Here is a 10,692-nt window from a genome sequence, read left to right on the forward strand (position 1 = left end):
GAGCAAAACAGAGAACTTTCAACAGGGGAATCTGAAGTGGCCAAGAAGCACCTAGATAATGTTCACCATCCTTCGTCACCAGGGAAATGCAAATCAAAACGATTCTGAGATTCTACCTTACATCCATCAGAATGGCTAAGATAAAACCTCAAAGGATAGCACATGCTGGCAAGGTTGTGTAGCAAGCGGAACACTCTTCCACTGCTGGTGGGAATGCAAACTTGTATAACCACTCTGGAAACTACTTTGGCAGTTTCTCAGAAAATTGGCTTTAGTTCTACCTCAAGACTTGGCTATATTACTCCTGGGCATATACCCAAAAGATGCTTTATCATCCCATAAAGACACTTGTTCAGTTATGTTCATAGCAGCTTTATTTGTAATAGCCAGAAATTAGAAACAACCTAGATGTCCCTCAACTGAAGAATACATAAAGGAAATGTGGTTCATTTACACAATGGAATACTATGCCGCCATTAAAAATAAGGACATCATAAATTTCAAGGACAAATGGATGGAACTAGAAATTATCATCCTGAGTGAGGTAACCCAGACCCAAAAGAACACAAATGGTATGTGCCCACTTATAAGCAGATATTAGCTATAAAGTACAGGATAACCATGCTATAATCAACAGACCCAAAGACACAAATTAACAAGGAGGGCTCAAGGGAGGAAGGTTAAATCTTTCTCATAAGGGGGTAAAATAGATACTGGAGGTTAATGGAAGGAAAGAACTGGGTGAAAGGTGGAATGAGGAGGAGAGCAGTATGGATAGGGTATCAGGGAGAGCAGAAGAGAGAGAAAGGAACTTGGAGGTGGAGGCAATCTCTAGGATGTGAAATAGACCTGGGATGGGGGTAGGCTCCTAGAGTCTCTGACTCTAGGTGAGACTCCAACTAGTGAGGGATATAGGTCCTGAAGAGTCTACTTTATGTAGCCAGGCATGACTCCCAGAGGAAGAATAAGAAGAGCAATCCACTCACAAAACCTTCAACTGAAAATGTATCCTCCCATAAGACGTACAGGAACAAGGAGAGAGTAGAGACTGAAGGAATGGCAAACCAATGACTGCCCCAAATTGAGACCCATCCCATGAGCAAGAACCCATCCCTGACACCATTAATGCTACCCTGTTATGCTTGCAGACAGAAACCAAACATAACTGTCCTCTGAGAGGCTTTGCTTAGCATCCAATGAAAGAGATGCAGAGATTCACACCCAAACATTAGCTGGAACTCAGGGAGGATTACGGAAGAGTTGAGAGAAAGATTGAGAGAACCTCAGAGGACGGGGACTTCACAGGAAGACCATTAGAGTCAACTAACCTAGAGTCTTGGGAATCCCAGAAACGGAATCACCAACCAAAGAGTGAGCAGGGGCTGGACTTAGGCCCCCTGCACATATGTAGCAGATGACCAGCTTGGTCTTCATGCAGGTCCCCCAACAACTAGAGTGGGGGGCTGATTCCCTGTTGCCTGCCTGCCTGTGGATCTCAGGCCCTTAAGTGGATCACCTTAGCTGTCTTTAGAGGTAGAAGATGTGCCTAGTTCCACAGCAACTGGATGTGCAAGGAGTGGGGAGGGTTAGTGAGAGGGTGTGACTCCCAAAGGAGCTTCCCCTTCTCAAAAGAGAAAAGGAAGGTGGATTGGGAGAAGACCTCCATGAGGGGTACTTGGGGGAGAGGAGGGATGATATTGGGATGTAAAGTGAATAAATAAATTTAAAAAAAAGAAGGATCTAAGTGATTCTGATGCACGTCTTTGTGTGCAGACATGGGTATTGGCTTTTTATTTTAACTAATTTTAAAAATGTGTGCAGATGTGTGTGTCTATATGTAGGTAAGTGTATGTGGGTATGGTTCCCCACATAGCCCAGAGGAGTTGGATCCCCTAGAACTGGAGGTATAGGTGGTTATGAGCTGTCTGTGCTGGGAATTCAACTCATGTCGTCTATAAAAGCAGAGGTTGCCTTTAAATGTTGAACCATATTTCTAGCCCCCAACTTGTTTGGTTTGTTTTTGTTTTTAATTTTTTAAATTTTCATCTTTGTGTGTACTGGTTTTAAAGTGGTTGTGAACAAACTGTGGATCCTCTATGAGTAGGAGTTCTTAACCTCAGAACCATCTCTCCAGCCCCGAGGGTTAGTGTATGTAGGAAGCATAGCTTAGAATGAGCATCGGAGAAACCAGGACTGCCAGTCACATGGGCCTTTTTCTTCAATGGAAAGAAATAAATGATGTCTCCTCACCTGGATTGCCAGGGCAAAAAAATGATCAATCAACCTGGTGATCTTTTTTGCTGTTCTATGGGCCAGCCTTCCGGAATCCCCTAGTATTCAGAGCATTGTTTATCCCCTAATCCTGAGCCTTGTGTCTCAAGCAAAGAGAACCAATCCCCACAAAAGAGGCCCTATATACTTTGCATTCTCTACCAGTAGAACCTATCCTTATGCTTATCACAGATCCTGAGCTCTGTTTTATCAGCCAACAGAATTTATTCTCTTTGTAAAGGTCACAGGTCCAAAGTTCTACTATGTTTATGTAGCTGCCTGCAGCCACAGACCAACCAGGTTCTCCTGAAAGGGGGTCTGGAAATGAAAAAAGGGACAGAGGGCAAGAGAAAGATGAAGCCAAGACAAAGTTCTCTGATCAAGGCTCGAAGTTTAAAGTTCAGCTCTTCAATTTATAAGGAAAGCCCCAGGGAACTCCTTCTTGTTTCAGCCGGAGATGGGTGGAGGAACCCATCCTTGCTCACTGCTGGAGATGGGTGGGGGTACTCATCCTTAGTCACAGCCAGAGATGTCTCAAGGCAAGCTCAGCAGGCAGTTAATTCTTCCAAGTTCCTGTAGCAGGCTGCAGCTGAGGTGGGTAGCTCCACCTACGTCCTATTATTTGGTTTATTGTGGTAAACAAGGTCTTTCAGGCCTGCTCAAGGCTGAAAGGGAGGGCACAAGTTTAAATGTGTAAAGAAAATCTACTATGAGGTCAGTTTCTGCAGTTCTTGACCCAGTGCCTGCAAAAATGGGACTGTCCCAAATTCTCATTTGTGTCTCTCGTGTCTCTCGTTGGTCTGCTTTCCCAACGGTGGCAATACCTGCAGAAACCTCTCAATAGGCCAGTGTTAAGTAGCAGGCTAAAGGCCCATATAACTAAAGCATCCCAGTCAGAGTCTGGTCCTATCACTGGGTCATCACTGCTGGGGCTTGTCTGCCCTGCAAGATAATACAACATGTCATTAAAATTCTGAGAACTCTCTCCCTGGGATGCAAGTTCCTCTTTTGAATGGTAACACAGATTCAGTCTTTCCCTTTCCCTACCATGGATTCTTGGAAATTTTTTAATTATTTGAGACCCATTGTTTCAGTAGTTTATGGGAGAGGCTCAAGTATTTCTTTAAAATTCCTTTTCTGGTTCTGCCCTCTCTTCTGTGACGGCATCTCAGGTAGGGAGTGGGCACCTCAGGTAGGGAGTGGTGTTGATATAGAAGTCCCACTTACCGCTGAGTACCCCACAGCCTCTTAATGTCTGCAGCAATACATTTGCTTAACATGACAGTGTCACTGAATACAGGAGCCCATAGTAGCTGTAACTATAGGCACAAGACCTGCATAGGATAAAGCCAGCCCAAATCCTGGTATAGGTGGGGGAGGGGCTTATAGAGTCCCACCCCTAGCAGAGGTGCTATTGGCAATTGATGGCTGCTAGAGACTCAGAGTTAAGTTTTCTTCAGACATGTTGTTCCTGAAACGTTATCCACGTACCATTAGGTAGTATTATACCCATGCATGTACAGGCAACACTAAGAGCAGCCAGTGGGCTTACATAGAGGGTGGAGAGGAGAAGTGTAGGAGGGGGTAGGGGAAGCATTGAAGGACTGAATGTGAGGGAACGGGAAGGTGGATTTGATTAAACCATATTATATGCGTGTGTGAAATTCTCAAACAATAAAAATGCCTCTTCTTTCATGACGGTTATAATAGGAGGAGGAAGAAAGCTCTTTGTTTCTTTCTGTGAAATGCAAGATCTAGCAATGCAGGGTTACAGAAGCCTTATTATTGGAGAGTCTCGTGGAAACAAATAACTGGAACAGTGAGGACTTGTTGATGGACATTAAAGGTATCGGGTGAATGTTTGCTCCCAGGAAAGGCATTTATATACTTAGTCTATTTCTTATAATAACATATTAATAACCAAAAGAGCAAAGTCTCTTTTCAATGGAGGAATTGTGGTAGACCACACTGTCACCAAATAAGCAAAGCACTGTTCTTCATTAGTGGGGTAAGACGACAGCAGGCATTTGCTGATAGGAGCCACTAAAAAAGGTAAAATGTCACACTAGGAGCCTCCTACCCAAAGTGCATAGATTGGATCAAAATGGAAGAAAAGATACGACCAGTCTCGACAGACGGCAGCAGAGCCAGCGTGCATTCTTCAGAGCAGTCCACAGTCTGCAAGACAATGTCTGAATAAGTTCCAAGTTAAAACACAGGAGAGAGACAGAGCAACTGAAGGAACCCCGTGACCAAGATTGGGGTGCAACTGTAAACACCGATAAATAGATAATAGGACAATGGGCAAGATTAGAATATGGAAGCATATTGATACATGGTTGAATCAATATTAAATTTTGGAAAGGATAATTTCACTGTGATTATGCATGAAGCTGGCCTTGTTGTTGGGCAAAACATACTGAATTATTTAGTGGTAAAGGGTCATGATCTTTGTAACTTGCCCTCAAATGTTCATCAAACCATAAGAGTTGGTAGAGTCGAGAAAGCAAGCATGCCCCAGTTTCAACAGTTCGTGATCTAGAAGAAGGGGAAGCTGGGAGTGCAAAGCAATATTCATTAATGTTTGCAAGGCTCATTTTCTTTTCAAAATAAAAACATTCATTAAAATAATAAAAAGCAATGAGAAAGAATGGAGACAAAATATCATATCAGGTCACCATTTCAGAGAAGTAAACATCTTGTTGTGTAATCCACCAGTGGGAAGACCCAGGAGGGATGAAATTCATCCTACTTTAAAAACCACTAATAACCTTTCCTGGTTATTCTAAAGCAGGTCACTGAACCCCAATCTCACTTTTACCCTCCTTCTAGTTAATGAGGCAGAAAACAAACCGAAAACCACAGCACAACAAGAAGCCACTTCTCAGACTCTTTCACAAATTGACAGGAGAGACTGGCAGATCTATGGGAACCCAGGGCTTCTCTTGGCAGCAGCTTCACAGGGTCCATCAGTCAACATCCTGGAATTCACATTGCAACAGTACCTTCTCCATCCATGGGATGCTGTGCCCTTGTCTAGGTTCCATGCCCTTGCCTGGGAGAATCAGGGCAGCCATAATAGCAGGAATATTTTGCATCCAGCCCAGGCCTAGTGGAGCCACAGAGGTACTAGTAATAGTTCAGGGGTACAAGGCCAGCCTGGGCTACGCAGCTCTCCAAGCTCCTAGAGCAATCAATCTCCAAATGTTTTAACTGCACTAGGCCCATCAGCACCACCTGAGAGCTTGTTAAAAACACCAACTCTCAGTCTCACCTCAGACTTACTGAGAATAAGAAACTGGTGGCAACCTCTGCAGTAACAAGTCCCCCAGGTGACGCTGATAGAAACTCAGGCTTGAGTTATTGAGTTATTATATAACGCTCTAGAATTTGTTAAAGGGGCCCAGACTAAAAGCAGGAACTACAAATCCTCTGCCGAATTTGTCAACTCCACACCCCCTTTATATTAAATTCTATTCTGTTTTAAGGTCTGTCGACCAACCTAACAAGTATCTGGTCACCAGGTTTGATTTAATTGTGTAAGGTAGAAGTTATCAACCATTTTTATCATGAAAACAGAGAACATTAGTTTTCAATTACTCAGCAAACCTGAACTTAGTCTTGTGTCCTGGTAATCAATAAAGTCTGAAGAGCAATTGGAATGTGCTGTGTTCCCCACTGGAAGCCAAATTTGTCTTAGAATGGTGAGAACGGGTAAAGATCTACAGTTTAGCACACACGAGCCATATCACAAATAAGGTGAGCCTGGGGTTCTTGTGGGTCACCATTCAGCTTGAGTTGACTAACTCCTAAGAAAGACTATACTGGGGAATTACAAAATAACCAAATACCCAGATATCAAGATGACATTTTTTTTTTACAACTGCTCATTAACGCCAGACAAATAGTATTCAAGTAAATAATGGTGTCTTCTTTCCATTTAGGGTTCAAAACTTTGTTTTAATTCTACAAATTCAGAATAAGTGTCTTCAAACGGCAGACTAATATGATTCAGAGAGGGATCATTGGTTAGTTTTAATGATTAATTTTAATTGCTCTCAGTAAATCATTTTCTCAATACCCTTTAAATTTTGTGGCCAACATAAAGAAAATTGAATCTTAATAGGTGTAGGACGTGAAGTGAAAGTATAAATTTAAAAGCTCCTAAGTCTTTTGTCCCTAAAAGAAACAAAGGAAGGAAACCCATTACTCCAGAGAGGAATGGAAAAAAAAAAGCCTGACCAAGTGCAGCTCCATTTATATCAGAGCCTGTGTTCTTGGAGCTAGTGTTGCATGCTTTCTTAAATCTGTATATCCTCTCAACCCTCCCCTTTGTTCAGAAATGCTTAACTCTCATTTCAGACCAGATTTCTGTTACATACCCGTCACTAGGAGGGGGAACTAAGCACTTTGAGAATTAGCACATCAAAAACTAAAATTACTATATATTGTGAGGATACAAACCTTCCTTCACTGTGTGAAGAGCAATTTCAACTTACATCTCAGTTCAGTCTACAATGGGCTACGTCCAGCTAGCGGCCCTCCCACCGTATGGATACCAGGATAGCTATGAATAGAGCTCCAAACAGTTGTAGGTGACAACATCAAAGCACAATGTCAAAAGGTACATCCCCGCATGGTCTTCAGGGAGTGGTACTCGGAGTCTAAGCGTGGAAGAAAAAGATACTCTTTTTCCACGTTCATGGAAGATGGTTTTTTCCCTTTCCCTTTGTCTATTTTCAGTGATAGGGATGGAGAATTCTACAATCCAGCTAACCACTTGTATTCTGACTCTGAACTCTCTGACTGGCAGGCTGATGGCAAGCTGAAAGCTTAGTCCTTGGTACCCCCACCTGTGCTTCCCTACATGTTAGCTTGTTTTGAAATGCTTACATTGATTGGGCATGACTACAGTGCGATTCTCTTCCTGCAGACAAGTCATTTGTGTTGCAAATTGTTAATAGTATCCTAAAGTCCGATAATATCATCATCATTGCTGGGGCCCCCACAGCCTTCATATCCCCTTCCGCATTACTGAACTAACAAGCTGAGATGTGGGAACAGCTGCAGCTCCCGGTGAAGCTTCTGTGCTGGCTTTCCCAGTGGGGACTGCAAACTGTTAAAAGGTTGTGGCAGATTGGGCAAACTTGATGAGAAGAGGTGAAAGCACTGGCTTCCTTTGTCCTTCGTTGTTGACAAACAATGTCAGAAAATGATACTTTTTATTTGGTGGATAGATACTTGCCCGTATGCATCCCTGTTTATATTTAATTATAGTTTGTACTCAACATTTCCTCTCCAAATCTAACAAGATGCAAACTTATCGAAGAGTGCATGCAACAGATACACCAACAGGCTTTGTAATAAAATACACTTGAGTTGGAATTTTGGCTTCTCCGGTGCCTTTCATCAGGATCCTTTTGTCCTTTTTCTTGTTTCTTCATCTCAAATATATAAATAGCAGTAATCTTTTGCATACTTAATGAGTTGTATTTAATGAGAATATGGATTAAAGTACTTATGCACAATAAATGGCAGCTACAACAGGAGCTAATTATGTAAAATACTTTCTGCAACAAGAACATGCTATTTCATGGATTTAAAGAGAGATGTGTGTGTGTGTGTGTGTGTGTGTGTGTGTGTGTGTGTGTGTGTGAATTTCTTGCATGGTTGGGGGTGTACATAAAGGGCAGAAGAGGGCATCAAATCCCCTGGAGCTGGAGTTACACATGGTTGTAAGCTGTTCCATTTAGTGCTGGGCTTTGAAAGAACAGAAAGTGCTCTGTCCCACAGAGCTATCTCTCCAGTCCCTATATCTTAGATCTCAGTTGAACTAAATATGTTATACACTGAATTGTATGCAATAAATATAAATACTTTCAAACTGCATCCTGAATGTCGGAATCTCAAGGAACAAAAGATTCACTTTGAATTTTTTAATCAATAACTAATTCTTATTTGGATTTTGGGCACATATTTACTTAATCTTCTAGATTAGAGATGACTTGATTATATTGACCATGCCCATTTTTTTTTTTTAGGGTTTTAATACTTAGACCAAAAATATAGTAACTGAAGATTTCTATTTTTGAGTATAATGAATTAGTATACAGCTGACCCAAGTCTACACCCAGAACGCTAGAAAAGGTAAATACAAAAACAAAATCAAAACAACCAAAAAAAAAAAAAAACCTGGGAAGGTATCAGAGAGCTATCAAGACAGTTATTAGATATGGAGCCAAGAACCTGGAGAGAAGGGAAAAGCACTGGAGGTGAGCCCAACATCCTACATTTTCTGTGGATGCATTTGCAGACTGTTGAACAGCATGGGGTCAGCTGCAGAAAAGCCAGTGCAAAGCATCTAAAGTTGTGCTTTTCAAGGGCTCTCAGGTGGAACAGCCAGAGCCTGGAGATAAGGTATTTGAAAGAAGTCAAGACCTGGGGAACTAAATCCTGTAGGGAAGGGAAATGAGCCATATGCCCCAGTGTGGATTCCTTGAGACCTCATGCTGCATCTTAAAGTGGCTAGGTCATGGAAAGGGGTCAGCAAGTGATTAGCAAAGAACAAGATTGGCTTCTACACAGGCTGAGGTGTAGCTCAGATTAGAATCTTGCCTAGGGTTCACAAAGCCCTGAGTTCAAGCCTGAGAACTATGCAAATCGAATGACACAATGCATACTCAGCACTCAGGAGGTAGAGACGTGGTCATTGGCTATATAGTGAAATCAAGACTGTCCTGGAATACATAAGACCCTTTGGGACTACATAAGGGTACCTTGGTTCATGGATATACATGGGCCTGGAACCCCGAGACTCCAAGGGAGAAACGGCAGGTGTTTGGCCACGTCCCCAGAACTCAGGATCCTGAAAAGCAGTCTAGTCTCCATAGAACTACATTGTTCAGTCACATAGGCCATTACAGCCCCTCCCAAAGTCCACAGGTAGAGGGTGTGACTATAGGCCTCAGGCCCTAGGGATTTACATACTAATGAAGGCTAGAAGGCGGAGCAAATTAAGCATTCTTCCCCAGATCCTCCCCCTTTCTCCCTCCCTATTTAACTCAGGTCTGGCCTGAGTTTCACTGGGGTACATCCAAATTCATCCACCATCCGCCATGAAAATAAACCTTTCTGGAACCAAGGATTTCCTCGTGTCACTGGGGCCTGCCACCACCAGAGCTTCCAGCCTTTAGAACCCCAGACCTTTCTCCTGTATGTGGGACCCGCCAGTGTGGAAAGTTCCCAGGACACCTCTGCTGCAGCCTATTTTTCCCACAAGACCCTATTCACAAACAAGTTCCATGCATCAGTTTAACTTTCTCAAGGAATACAGGCCTTATCTAGAAGGTGTGTTCAGCGTTTTGATACTGCAACAGATCTGTCATCTGCAAAGTTCACTGCTGATAATTTGACAATCAAATTACAATAAATAATTACAGAATTAAAAATAAATAAAAAAATGTGTTAAGTATGTTTGTTATTGGGCATTAGGCTGCATACACAGAATCATCTGTTATAACCTATGAAATTTTTAGGCAAAATGATCAGCATTTAAGTAGAAAGAGATCCTGTAAGGTTAGGTTCCAGCAGACACCAGAGTCTCAGAACACAATATCTGCAGCTGCTTTCTTTCCTCTTCAACAGAAACTGACAGGTACCACACTGACACATTGTCTGTGAACCCCTGCCTAATAGACTTCCCTGTGCCAGGAGATGACACTTGGAAAGTGAGTTTACATCAAAGCCACATTCTCAAAACAATCTACTCTCTTCTCTGTCACCCACCAGAAAAGCTATACCAGTAAAGCCTTGCCAACATGGCTGTCTAAAGGACAACATCAGTCGACATGCTGACACAGAGGAAGGCTCACTGGTTCTCAGTCTTGCTGAAGGTAAGGGATGCTAAAAGTGGGAGAAAAAGATTTTTTTCCTGAGAAGACCAAACTAATTAATTGATCAACCCTGAATACATGTATATGTGTAACATTATACAGGCTGAGCAGAAATATATATGCAGGAATATGAAAAAAGTATATATATATGCATGCAGCAATAATTAATAGGTGGAAAGGCTATTAATTTTAAGGAGAGCAGGAGGGGTATATGAGAGGACTTGGAGGGAGGGAAGGGAAGGAAAAATGGGTGTAATTATAATATGAGGTCAAAGAAAGAAGCAAGTTTTAAATAGAGGACATGAAGCTCAGAGTAGGTTGGTGGGATGTTTCTGGCAGGAATTAGAAGTGGTATGTAAATATGACAAAATATACTGTATGAAATTCTCAAAGAATTTATATATATATAAAGAGTACCTAGCTATATGCTTTTGCTGTGGGCCTCTCCCATCCTCAGAGAATATACACATACACATACACATACACACACACACACACACACACACACACACACACACACACACACACA

This window comes from Grammomys surdaster, unplaced genomic scaffold, assembly GCF_004785775.1.
Source record: "Grammomys surdaster isolate TR1022 unplaced genomic scaffold, NIH_TR_1.0 187, whole genome shotgun sequence".
NCBI classification, from domain to species: Eukaryota; Metazoa; Chordata; class Mammalia; order Rodentia; family Muridae; genus Grammomys; species Grammomys surdaster.